At 47.1% G+C, this 13,567-nt stretch overlaps 1 long non-coding RNA gene across 2 annotated transcripts in view; it reads right to left on the reverse strand.

The window, feature by feature from the left end:
- Window positions 1–3,127: 3,127 nt before the first annotated feature.
- The window catches only part of LOC309654912, a 52,127-nt gene continuing 41,687 nt past the window's right edge, over window positions 3,128–13,567 (reverse strand). Inside the window, exons 2-3 of one of the 2 annotated variants that reach the window (XR_014260488.1) lie at window positions 13,468–13,567; window positions 3,128–3,924 (exon numbers count right to left, since the gene is read on the reverse strand). This is a non-coding gene — a long non-coding RNA (uncharacterized lncRNA). Of the gene's footprint in view, window positions 3,925–4,587; window positions 7,090–13,467 lie in introns of those variants that run through there. The other variant, XR_014260489.1, reaches the window with a different exon arrangement.

Here is a 13,567-nt window from a genome sequence, read left to right on the forward strand (position 1 = left end):
AGTAGAGTTCCCCGTGCTATACAGTGGGTCCTTGTTGTTTATCTCTTTTATATACAGTAGTGTGTATCTGTTAATCCCAAACTCCTAATTTATCTCACTCCCTCTCTGTTCACTGAATTTTAATCATTCTTTGATCAAGTATCTAGAACCTGACATCCGTGAAAGTGTCACAAATGCATGAAAACCGCACATTTTCCGAGTATTAGGGGTAAAGTTTAGTTAATAACAATAACAGCAGTGACTAATACTCCTATAGCACTTCATAGCAGCCAGGCACTGTTCTAACCACTAGGTACATATCAACCATTTACCATCACTCCTCACTACTATTATTATCCCCATTCTACAGATGAAGAAACCAAGGCATTGAGAGGTTCCCAAGGTCACACAGGTGGTCAGTAGCAGAGTTTGTCTGCAGAGCTCTCACTCTTAACCACTACGCTATGCTTCACCAGTGATTAAACAATAAGGTAAAATCTTTAAGAGAAAGAAAAGGCTTCTCACAAGATTCTGCACATTTCATGGCTGGTGTCTCCAAGCTAAATCTATACACCTTATAATAACCACAGATTTGGTTCTGACTTCTCCACCCTTCACCACTGTGGCAGTCCAAACCCAGTTTTATATCCCACACTTTGTGGGTGATGCCTTATTGCCTGGAGAGAAATAATAGGAATCTCTCCCTAGGTCTTGGGGTAGGGCTCACCCACCTTGCGCAGATGCCCCATGAGCCTGCTAGAACATGCACCAAAGTCCCACCGTGGGCCGTCTCTGCCCTGGAGATCAGTTTAATCTAGTTTATTACAACCAAGTCAAACACGGTGCGTACTTAGTATCTGCTGGGTACGAGGCACTGCACGGGTGCAACAAAGAAAAAGGAAACTCAGGCAACAAGGAAGAGCGGAAAGACTTTTAAATAAAAAGTAACTTAAAGGTCCAAGTAGAAGAGACTGGAACACAGAACTGAGGGGAGAAGAGGGGAGAGATAAATCCCGAGGTTTCTCTTCAAGAAGGCAAAATCCTCTGGGCATCGACCCTGAGAATTAGAAAGCAGCTCAGGAAACTCCCATACCTTCCCAGTGGGAAGAGGAAACAGCCACTCTGGAAATCAGTTAGGCAGGTTTTTATAAAGCTAAACACATACTTACCATACGACCCAGAAACCCCACTCCTAGGTTTTTTATTCGGGAAAAAATGAAAATGTATGTTCCCATAAAAACCTATACATGACTGTTATGGGAGTTTTAGTCATAATCACCCCAAATTTGAAACAACGCAAATGTCCTTCACCTGGTGACGGGATCAGCAAACTCTACATCCACAATGCAACACCTCTCAGTAATAACAAGGAACAAACTACCGATAACACACAATAGCGTTGGTGCATCTCAACAGCGACAGACTGCATGATTCCATTTACAGGGCATGACGGAAAAGGCGAGACTGTAAGGACAGAAAACGGATCAGTGGTTGCCAGGGGTCGGGGCTCGGTGATTACAGTGGGGCATGAGGAACATTTCAGGGGGATGAAAACTTGTAGTTTGATTATGGTGGTTACACAACTGTATGCACATACTGAAACTCATAGCTGTACGCTTTAAAAAGAGTGAATTTCACTGAACGTAAATTATGTATCGATACATTCGACTTTTTAGAAGCAGCTCAGAGCAATTATGCTGACAAAATTACCTCATGGAACGGGGCTCTTGGTATCGTCTACAAGGGTCTACAGACCATTTATCCACCTTCCTGTGTGTACCCCCTCCCCCAATTTCTTCTCATATAATATTTACAGGAAGATGATTAGCTGCTCATTGGTAGGAGAAAAAGCTCCGTTAGTCTGATAACATTTCTTAAAGTAACCTCTTAGTGTTTAGATAATTATGGGAACTCTACCGTACTAAAAATAGACATGAGTATTGGCTCTTTCTTCCTTGTGCTATATACGTGCCTGCTAATCGCTAAGAAGGCAAGTAAGACTCCAGCGGCTCTGTCCGTGGACACATTGCCACTCTAAAACTATTACATCACCAGGAAGTCCAAGTCCTTACGTCCATACGGTACCTATGTTCAGTATATTGAACTACACTGAAGGTCGACCAAGGTCACTGCTAAGAGCTTTAGGCAAGAGCTAAATCTAAGACAGACCTTGATTATTGAATTGGAAACCTTATTAGGGTAGGAAAATCAAAAATATCACTGTCCCATTGAACAACATAACTGCTCAATGACTTGGTCTACATGTGCAGACCAAAAGCAATGTGAACGATTCTGGTTCTTTCCTTCATACAATACCCAGCAGATATGTCTTGATTGCCTACGTGTGTGAGGCATGAAAGATACATGTTTATCATTGTAAGTCCCTGTCCTTATGGAGTTTACATTCTCTTGGGAGGGACAGATGAACTATAAATAAGTGAATGGACAAATAAACCAAGTGATGAATCAGTAAGAGACCGAATGCCCACTAATTGGAGCAGGAAGGAAGGAAAAGCAGGGTAAGAGGCTGGGGGCTTCTCATGTAGATAAAATGGTCAGGTCTCTGAGGCGGTCACCTCTGAGCAAAGACATGGAAGAAATGGCCAGAAAGCTGGTGGGTATGTGGAGGGAGAGGGTTCAGGAGGGGGAAAGAAGGGCCAGTGCGAAGTTTCAAGCTTTGAGATGGGGGTGTGATTTGTGGGTGCGTGGGACTAGCAAGGTGGCCGGTGTGGCCAGAGCCGAGTGAGGGGCAGGAAGGGCACCGGGGAAGCCAGCAGGCAACGTCCGGCAGACGCAGGTGAGCACAGGTCCTAGAGGCCCTGTGCCAGGAAGGACCTGGGGTTTGATTCGGCGTTCCCGGCAGGCACTGCAGGGGGTGGGCCAGGGAGACAATGATCTTGATTTAGTTTTAGAGAATCAGTCTAGCTGCCCTGAGGAAAACAGACTTTGGGGGGTAGGTAGATGGGGAAGAGGGAAAGAACAAGCAGGGAACTTGATAGGAGGCTACCACAGCCAGGCAGGCGGGGCCAGTCAGCCCCGAACTGGGTGTCAACGGAGGAGGAGATGCAGAGAGGAGGGGCAGACTGGACCCTGGGTGCAGGATGGCGCCACCGACTGAGATGGAAGATGACGGATGGTGCTGATGCAGGAGGTTAGTTCCATACACAGGAGCAGCCCTCTGAGTTGCTAGGAAATGTAAATTATGTTGCTTTCAGGGAGTTCAAGAGGTGAATTAAGATAAAGAAAGGTTAATTCGACCTAAGTAACATCGTACCTTATGACTACATAAGCTTTGCAGTGGAAATAACTGACTCAGGACCAGTTTAGATATTAATTTTATCTTGCAGTAGCATTCCCACTGACTAGGTAATTCACAATAGACAGCTAAGAAATGGATTTGTGTAAGAAACTAGATATACCATTAACGAACTTTCCAGGAAACAAAGATTTCCAGGGAAGCTAATAAAAACTTCAAAGCTTTCTGTAGTGTATCACCAAGGCTTTGAAGATCCCCCTTATTTAACCCTTGCTAAAAGAAAAGAATGTCAGCAAGACTGTAGAGTATGGATATGCCTTACTATATTTACATTACAAAAAAGCTTTGTCTGATGGGAAAGAGAAGTCAAATTATAAGACCCTTTAATTGGCTTACATGTTAAAGCCTTTGCAATAAACACTGTTTGTTAGATGTAATCCACATCAAAACATTTATCTGCTTTACAGATTATTTTCTTCAAGTAGTCCTAAGATTTCTGTGTTGAGGAAACTCTGAGTTTTATGAAGTTGCATGGAACTTAGAAAGAGGCCAGAAACAGCATATAAATGCACAGCTGGAGCATGTTTGATTCCTGTAAGGAAGAGTGAGGGGCAGGAAAGTCACCAAAGCTCAGGACGCCGTGCCCGTCCCCAGAATCACATCTGTTTCATCCAAAACAAGATTCGTGTCTAGGATTCAAACACAAGGAAAAGTTTAACTTGTTTTGGTTGGAATAACTTAGCCTGCTAACCTCTCCACAGCGTCTTCCAGGAAGATATCAACTCCCATGTTTTCCATCTTTTCCTCCCTCTTTCCCCCAAGTCAACCTGAAGAGAAACAGCACAGAGCCGGATGGGGAACCAGATCAAAACACACTTGGGGGCGCCAACCATGGGGACCTCTGGAGACAATCGACACTCTTTCAACTGATTCCTGTTGGTGAGAAAATGTTTCCATCCAGCTGGAACCACCCACACTTGTAACCATCTTATAAACTTGGTCTGCTTTTGATCTTTTAAGTTTTACTCAAAAGAAATAAGCTCCCCAATGTAACCATACTCGTTCAAGCTCTCTCTCATCAGCCAAGAGAAAAATGTCCTTTTAGTCACGTAGGGCTGGGACAGGTGACCTAAATGGCTTCCCGGTGTCACGTTTTTGAAGTTCTTTAATGGTTTTCCAGGTGTTTTCCTACCACCCTGTATCTCTCAGGATATACTCTTGGAAAGATCTCTTCTCCAAAAAATTCACTGTTTTGCTCTAAAGGATTAAGAAATCAAATTAAGAAACTCAAAATCTCTGAATTTAGTGACTTTTCCCACACTATTAGCTATTTTTTAAAATAAATTTATATATTTTATTTATTTTTGGCTGTGTTGGGTCTTTATTGCTGTGCACGGGCTTTCTCTAGTTGCAGCGAGCAGGGGCTACTCTTCGTTGCGGTGCGCGGGCTTCTCGTTGCAGTGGCTTCTCTTGTTGCGGAGCACGGGCTCTAAGCGCGCAGGCTTCAGTAGTTGTGGCTCGCGGGCTCTAGGCGCGTGGGCCTCAGTAGTTGTGGCACACAGGCTTAGATGCTCTGTGGCATGTGGGATCTTCCCGGACCAGGGATCGAACCCGTGTCCCCTGCATTGGCAGGTGGATTCTTAACCCCTGCGCCACCAGGGAAGTCCCACTGTTAGCTATTAAGGACAGATTTTTTTCTGGCTTGTTGCTTTAAGATGTCAAGATGTATTCTGCTTTTCTAATCTGGACTTGGGATTTCCTTTCACATCACCCCTCATTTTTACACTAACCAGATGTTTCTGCCTTTTTCCAGAAGACAGCCGTATTGAGACTTTACACTCTAGGCTTCTCCCAGGTCATCCGTTCAGATATTTACCTTATTTCTTCCCAGTGGTTCCAGACAAATCTTCTTTATTTCCATTTTTTTTTTTTAAATCTCAGAGTTAAAACACACACATGCCCACACACTGTCAAATCCTCTGCCAAGACTGATTAGTGTGGTTTTCTCTTTGGACTCATCTATAATGCCCTGAAGATGGATTATATCTGGATTCCCAGAGGTCTGTTCAATATTAACCATGACGATGTGAAATGTTAGACAATTGGGTCTGTCTGAACCTCCATTATTAATCCAGTCTGCTACTGTTTCTTGGTGAGATTCTATAACCCCTTTTGAAACTGTCACTGGCCCACCTGCAAAGCTAATGAAACCTATAATCTCCCTCTCCTGAAATATTCTAAAGCAAAACAGTAGCTATAATGGCTGTTCTAGAACAGGGATCAGCAAACTGCAACCCCTGGGCCATATCCAGCCCACTGTCCATTTTTGTCAATAAAGTTTTATTGGCACACAGCCATGCTCATTTCTTTCCATATTCTATATGGCTGGTTTCCTGCCACAAGAGTTGAGTTGAATAGTTGTGAGAGAGACGGTATGGCCCCCAAAGCCTGAAATATTTACCATCTAGCCCTTCACAGAAAGTCTGCCCACCTCTGCTTTAAAATGAATGGCTCTGAAGACAATGATTATGAATCCCACTCTGTGATTTTGCAAAGATACTTCATTAGAATATCATTTTTCTCAGGGTAAAAATGAAATGATAAAGTTACATGTAAAAGTGCTGGGACTCAGTAGGCAGTTAATACTTGTCCCTTCTAGTTGCCAAGGTCCTTCTGGACCTTCAGTCTCTTCCTCTTGGCTCTGTTCTCCCTGCAGAGTTGGAATTTTCCTCCTCTTGGCATCACAAATTATTTCAATATTGGCTGTTCCGTCCTCTCATTATCTACACACTTGTCTTTCTTCCCATCTAGAAGGTGGCTTTCTCTGGGAAGTGCCATATCTGAGTTACCTTTGTTTCCCCAGGGCCTGACACATAGCAAAATCCTAGCAAAGATTTTTTTTTCCAGAAAATAAGTGAGTCAAGAAATAGCAAATGAACACTAGAAGTATTTGTAATTCTAAAAGATGCCAGGCAAAGATCATTTATAATAGATTAGTATATAGTACCAGGCTTCCCAAACTAAGTGTCACAAACAACGAGCACTTTGGTGGGCAGGGGGCTGGGGTGTCGTGGATTTAAGGCTACAGCTTGCTACATATTACAGCTGGTTTACTGACAAGGCAAAGGGCAAGTTAACACTCCTTCCTTGTGTAGGTACAAGGAAGTTCCTAGAACCCAAGAAAGCAAAAGTGATTCCTGTTTACACCCAACAACTTACAAAAATATTCTCTAACCAAACCTCTCATCTTTGAATGACAATGTAAAGTATGATATTCTTTGTCTATAACAAGAGCCTGAATTTAAGATTTCTAATCATAGTGATACATTTTAGCATCCAATAATTCCTTTGAAAAGATAGTTGTTTTGGTTTTTCATGGATTTAAATGAAGAGATTCATTTGTTTAAAAATGAATTTTAAAAATGAATTAGGCAGTGAGGATATAACAGTGAAGAAATAAAGTTCTTGCCCTCACTTCACGAAAATAAATTAACTTAGAGCTTAGAATTCATTTTGACAAGATTCTTCTCTGAGTTATTTATCTTCCATAAATTTTCCATTATATTTCATACATAACTAAGAGGGTCTCACATTCCCAAAGTAGAGACAGGTTTCCGTATTGGATTGTTTCCCATTGCTGCTGTAACAAATTACTATACACTTGGTGGCTTAAAACAACTTTATTATCTTACAGTGCTAGAGGTTAGAAGTCTGAAATGGGTCTCACTGGCCTAAAAATCAAGGTGTCAGCAGGGCTGCATCTCTTCTGGAGGCTCCAGGGGAGAATCCATTTCCTTGCCTTTCCAGTTTCTAGAGGCCACCTGCATTCCTTGACTCATGGCCCGCTCCTTCATCTTCAAAGGAGCAAAGCACAGAGACTTTATCACATGGCATCATTCTGACACTCACTCTCCTGTGTCCCTCCATCACGTCAGAGGACCCCTGTGATTACATTGCACCCACCTGGATCATCTGGGATAATCTCCCCATCTCAAGGTCAGCTGAGACCTTCCTATTTGCCATGTAACCTAATATATGCATAGCTTCGGTGGATTAGGACATGAACCATGATTCTTTGGGGAGTCACGATTCTTCCAACCACACATCTTTGTAGCAATCAGTTCAATAAGCCCAGGTCATATGCACGACGCAGTGTGAAAGCTGAACACCACGACCCCTTACTAGCATGCTTCTCCTACCCTTGCGGTTCCCCGGCGGCTGCCAGAAGCGCACCACCTCTGTTCCTCCCCCAGCCCCTCCGTAGTTGCCATTTCCTCTCCATCAAACCATGTTCCATTCATCCCCTCAGCTCTTCTAAGAATAAAACTGACTTTTCTCCCACCTGTGCCCCCTCCAAGTGAAGGGAAAACCATGCCCTTTCCTCCATCCTTCTGTTCTTGTGAGGGATCAAACCCCCTTGCCCAAGTGCTACACAAAGATTTGTTAATTATAGTAAACGTCATTCATATTTGATGCTCCCAGTCTACATGCATCATATCGTAATGCTCCACCTTCAACCCAGAGAACCCCAAAACACGCAAGCAAGGAGGCACCCCAGAGAGCGGCCTTTCCAGCCCCTGCAGTCTATTAGTGAAGAAATGCTTGTGATCGCAGCAGTGAAGCCAGAGTCTGCTTATCTGCAAGACGACAGGCCTAGAATCTCACCTGAGCCCTGCATTTGTGACTGGCAGCTGTATGTCACAGGTACGCTAAGACACCGTTCCCTGGAGGAGTTATGTCCACAGGATGCAGCCAACCAACTCTGAGCACGGAGAACAAGCTTCTGTCCAGACAGGGATAACCATACACCGCAGAAGCCCCCAGAGTTGGGTGAGTGTGACATCGCCCTGCTTGCCCTCTGCTCCGCCATGGTTCTCCCCTCATACTCAGGAAGAGGGGACCGGGAGCTGATTGGAGCTGATGGGAGGCGTGGCCACCTCCTGGCAGTGGTTTTCCACAGCCGCCCACGTGTAAAATGAAAAACACCTGGCTCCACAGGTGTTTGTGGGAACGCAGGGATTCCCTTGCTCCACTAAACTTCTACTAAAGTCTCAAATGTAGTGATCAACCCACACAGCACAGCCTTGGGGGAAAAGCTGCTGATAAACACATCGAAGCTGCTTGAAGAAAGAAGGGCAACCCCGATCTACGTGCCCTGTCTCCCTCTGCATCAGATGGGCCTTCTTTATTAAATACTCTGTTAGGAAAACAGTAACCTAAAACAAAAAGCACTGAGTGTAGGGTGGAAGTCTTAAGAATCAACAGTCAGAAAGCAGACACTTTCTAAACACCCGTGTGTGAGGGATGATGTCACAGGCCAGGGATCCAGTCCTGCCTTTATCAAAGTCTGTTCAGCGGAGATTGGCGTCGAAAACACACCACCTGGCACGAATACTCTGAGATGAGTTTTGTCCAGGGGGCCCAGAAGCCCCTCTCCCGACAGGTGCACCTGACCTCCCTTGCTTCTTGGGGGAGGGCCCTGGTGACAGCTTCAGTGACCGGTCAGGTTCAGCCCACTGAGGACGAAGGGGAAGGGCCCTGCAGGCTGTAGGGACAGCGTGTGCGAGGTCGTGAGGTTGAGGCCGCGCCTGGCATTTTCAGAAGGCGTGACTAGGACACGGGACAACCGGGTGGGGATGGAAGCCTGCATCAGAGGGCTCTCTATGCCGGCTGAGACTAGACGTCAGCCCTGAGACTGCAGCCGGAGACTCAGGCGCTAACAAGTGCCCTGAGCATCCCGGGAGGGTGACAGAGTCCAGTGCAAGCGGACAAGGGGAGGGAGGGACAAGATGGTCGCAGCCGAGGCTCCTGACTCCCCAGCCTGCCGGTCACCACCTGCCGGGCTCGCCCCTCTAGAGCCTTCCCGGGGCAGCACCAGGCTCTGCAGAGCTGCAAGCCGGTGGGCTTCCTGGAGGCGGGGGCGGGGCAGGGAGCAGGCAGGGGAAATTGGGAGGGGATGACATGGGGAGAGCGGAGCAGAAGAGCGTGGAAGGGCTGGAGAGCGAGGCTCAGGGCACATGCAGCAGAGGAGGGAGGAGAAGCTGGCAGCATGTATGGGACACAGAGTGAGGACTTCACAAATAGTCGGTGATGACGAGACAGACTCCGGCTGCCTTCGCACAGAGCCTGACAGGGGCGGGCTTGACCGTTTCTAAAGTGTGTGTGAGAGAGAGAGAGAGACAGAGACAGAGAGAGGGCGAGAGACAGAGTCAGAGAGATGGACACAGAGACAGAGAGAGATGGAGACAGAGAGAGAGACACAGAGAGAGACACAGAGAGAGAGAGACAGAGGGAGAGAGACAGAGACAGACAGAGAGTCAGAGAGACAAAGACAGAGAGACAGAGAGAGAGACACAGAGAGAAACAGAGGGAGAGAGACAGAGGGAGAGAGACAGAGGGAGAGAGACAGAGACAGAGTCAGAGAGACAGAGAGAGACACACAAAGAGAGACAGAGGGAGAGAGACAGAGACAGAGAGAGAGTCAGAGAGACAGAGACAGAGAGAGAGACAGAGAGACAAAGACAGAGAGAGGGAGAGAGACAGAGTCAGAGAGAGACAGAGACAGAGAGAGAGAGACAGAGACAGAGAGAGAAGGAGAAGCAGAAGAGGAGTGGGGGGGGGAGAGTTAAGTCCACGGTTTGATTTAATTAGTATCTCATGACCGGCTCAAAGGTTCTCACCAGCTGACCAGAAGGCAACTCCTACTGTGCCTTGTGGTTAAAGTCTTGTACCTACGATGTCCTTTCCAGGTAAACTCACTTAGCACAGAGGTTCTGGAAGAGTCTGCCTCTGGCCCGCCTCCTTGTGATCTCCTGGGCAGGGGGAGCCAACAACCAAAACTGAGCCTCAGGGCAGCTACTCAAAGATATTATTAGATTTGACTTTCCATCAGTCAGACTCCCCACCTGCTGCAACTCACATTCCACGCGGTCTGCGCTCCTTTATTTACTTAAACAGAGCAGGGCTGGGCCGGGGCCGCCTGAACCCCCATCAGGGACAGACACTCTGCCGCCACGTGACTCAACCACACGCTTCCGCTCAGACCCGAGGGCAAGGCTCCGTTGTGACAACCAGCACACGCCCTTCCTGCCTCGCCTCTCCCCCCAACTACAGCCCATCCATCAGAGACGCTTCCTGGGAGGGGCTGGTGAACACAGCAAGCACGGTCCCACCAGACACCGCGCTGCCTCTCAGCCCTCGCTTCCCTTCCACATCACGCCTGTAAGCATCCTGGAAACGCCCTCAGGAGCTGACAGCTTAACCCATGGTCGCCAAGGCAGTGGCAACACAGCGCACACCTCCCCAGCCCCTCCGAGGGGACCAAGCATCAGTGATCCCACCCCACAGACCGGCGGTCAGGGAGGACAGCAGCCGCTGTGTCAGCCCAGCAAGAAGTTCACGGATGAAGGGACGGTCCTGCCCCTAAGGAATCCGGGTCAGGAAGATGCAGATCGTTACCTCATTCAGTAAATGTTTATCAAGCACCTTCCTTGTACCAGACACTGTTCCAGGTGCCTGGCGTCAAGTAGCAGATGAAACACAAAGAAATCCTTTTCCTCATTGAGTTAATATTCTAGTGGTAAGAGAGGAAATACCTCTCCCCACATACTTAGTAAAAGGAACCAAAGCAACGACACCAGGTGAGGACCGAGTGATGCTCATACGGAAAGGAAGAGGAGAAAATACTTTTTGCTGGAATAAGGGAGGCTTGAGCAGCAAGTAGGGGCAGAAAAGCCTCGTTACAACACAAATATGCCTTCACAGGCTCAAACATATAGACATCTGCAAAAACAGACGACCCGGGGCTTCCCTGGCAGCGCAGTGGTTGAGAATCTGCCTGCCAATGCAGGGGACACGGGTTCGAGCCCTGGTCTGGGAAGATCCCACATGCCGCGGAGCGGCTGGGCCCGTGAGCCACAACTACTGAGCCTGCGCGTCTGGAGCCTGTGCTCCGCAACAAGAGAGGCCGCGATGATGAGAGGCCCGCGCACCGTGATGAAGAGTGGCCCCCACTTGCCTCAGCTAGAGAAAGCCCTCGCACAGAAACGAAGACCCAACACAGCCATAAATAAATAAGTAAATAAAAGTCAATAAACAAAAACAAACAAACAAAAAACAGACGACCCCACTGTGCTTTCCCTTGTCTGTAAGGGCCACCGCCCCGCCATTCCCCAGCAGACACTAGCGGTTCAACGGCGGCAGAGCAGGTGGGGTTCAAAGGTCACGTAAAGGCCCTCGTAACAGTCAGGTTTATAATCGACTCACATGATCTCCCCCCCAGCCCAGCCAAACCTACACACCCGCTTCAGACAGCTTATTATCTATCACCTTGTCTCACTGCCCACCTGTGTGGATCCGAACTGTCATGCCCCCCGATCCAGGGGGCGCTTTGCCTGGGCCCACCCTGCTCTCCAGGGCACTCTGGGCTCCCCAACTGCACCCTCTGAGGCCCACGTCACACAGAAGAACGCCCACAGAGTCATTCTCTCCCTGGGCAGCCTTTCAGGAAATATGCTCGAGAATCAGAGTAAAGAAAATTACCTTTCAGTAGATGTGCAATAATCTAGCTGAATATCTTTGCTTAATTTTTTTTAATTATTCTTTTTTTAATTTATTTTTTATTTTTGGCTGCATTGGGTCTTCGTTGCTGCGCGCGGGCTTTCTCTAGTTGCAGAGAGCAGGGGCTACTCTTCATTGCGGTGTGCGGGCTTCTCATTGCAGTGGCTTCTCTTCTTGGGGAGCACAGGCTCTAGGCCCGTGGGTTTCAGTACTTGTGGCACACGGGCTCAGTAGTTGTGCCTCGCGGGCTCTAGAGCGCAGGCTCAGTAGTTGTGGTGCACGGGCTCAGTTGCTCTGCGGTATGTGGGATCTTCCTGGACCAGGGCTCGAACCTGTGTCCCCTGCATTGGCAGGCGGATCCTTAACCACTGCACCACCAGGGAAGCCCCTATTCTTTTTTTTTTATTTTAATTTTTTTTTTTTATTTTTTGGCTGTGCCACGTGGAATGCAGGAGCCTAGTTCCCTGACCTGGGATGGAACCCATGCCCCCTGCATTGGAAGCGTGGAGTCTTAACCACTGGACCGCTAGGGAAGTCCCTATATTTGCTTAATTTTAAAACATGTGAATTTAAAAAAAACACACACAGACAACTTTGCTTCCTTTGGTCCATCAATTGAGAAACTGCAGAATTCCTTTTGCTTGGAACCTAGAAAACCCTGTCCCAAATCCAGCCAGGCTCCTTTTCTGGAACATCCTTGTCAGACAGATGTACAGTTTCTACAGAAATACCTCCATCAACAGAGATCCTCCTCCAGGCAGGGCAGCCTGCTCACTAGACAGTCAGAGGTTCAAAAATTCTCCTGATATTTCTTTAGGCCCTAAAATTGATTTGGCTTAAAAAAAATGTAGATCAATATTAATTTAAATACGATGTCTTTTTAGCTATAAATCCAATCATTAAGCAGAGCGATTTGAAGAAGAGGGGGAAAATACATGGATACGCTGAGGCCAGGGATTGTCATTGTACACAAGGACAAAATACTGCCAAGAGATTGTGGAAAGACAATCTTTCGGGAAACAGTAAGTGAGCTAACGGTGGTGCTGAGTTTTTGCTGTGAGTTCTGGGAAACGGGCACGAGGGCATCCAGCGAGGACTTCTGGCCAGGAGAGGATACCCAGCTTTCGGATGCGGGGGCTGGGAGAGGGTACTCTGCTCCCGGGGTCCAGCCAAAGACAGGGTGTGTCTGGGGCAGGGGGCGGCGGCCGTCATGGGGCTTAAGTGCCCTGGATCTGGGGAAAGGGTAGGGCAGCTGCCGGTGATTACGCTGCATCAAATCTGTGTGTGAGTAAAACGAGTCCCTACGCTTTAGCTGTCTTTCTCGAACTTCTATCTTGGAAATTCTCACATTCTCTCTCTAAATGTGGGGATGTCACACAGACCAAGCCTGGGAGACGTGCCCAGGGATGCAGGCTAAGAAAAAAAGTAAATTACTCAGCATTAAGGTCCCACCTTAATGCTCCGGTATACCTACCTGGAAAGCTTATTTTAAAAGAATATGCTGAGTTTTGTTTAAAAAAAAAAAAAAAAAAATCCCATAAGTAAATCAGAATAGTACGAGTTGTTTTTTTGGTGATAGCAAATATCCAAAACTCTTGGTTATTTGTGTGCTGCTTTTTCAGCTGGCCGACACAACAGTATTGCAAACACACTGTGAAATTATCAATACTTACCTTTTATTCTGCGACTTGAAACTCAAAAAGGATTCACCATCCCTTCCCTGGGCTTCTCCTTTAGTTTCAGAAAACGACCAGTCTCCAATGTAGCTAGAAT

This window comes from Balaenoptera physalus (assembly GCF_965194825.1).
Source record: "Balaenoptera physalus genome assembly, chromosome: 2".
Classification (NCBI taxonomy): domain Eukaryota; kingdom Metazoa; phylum Chordata; class Mammalia; order Artiodactyla; family Balaenopteridae; genus Balaenoptera; species Balaenoptera physalus.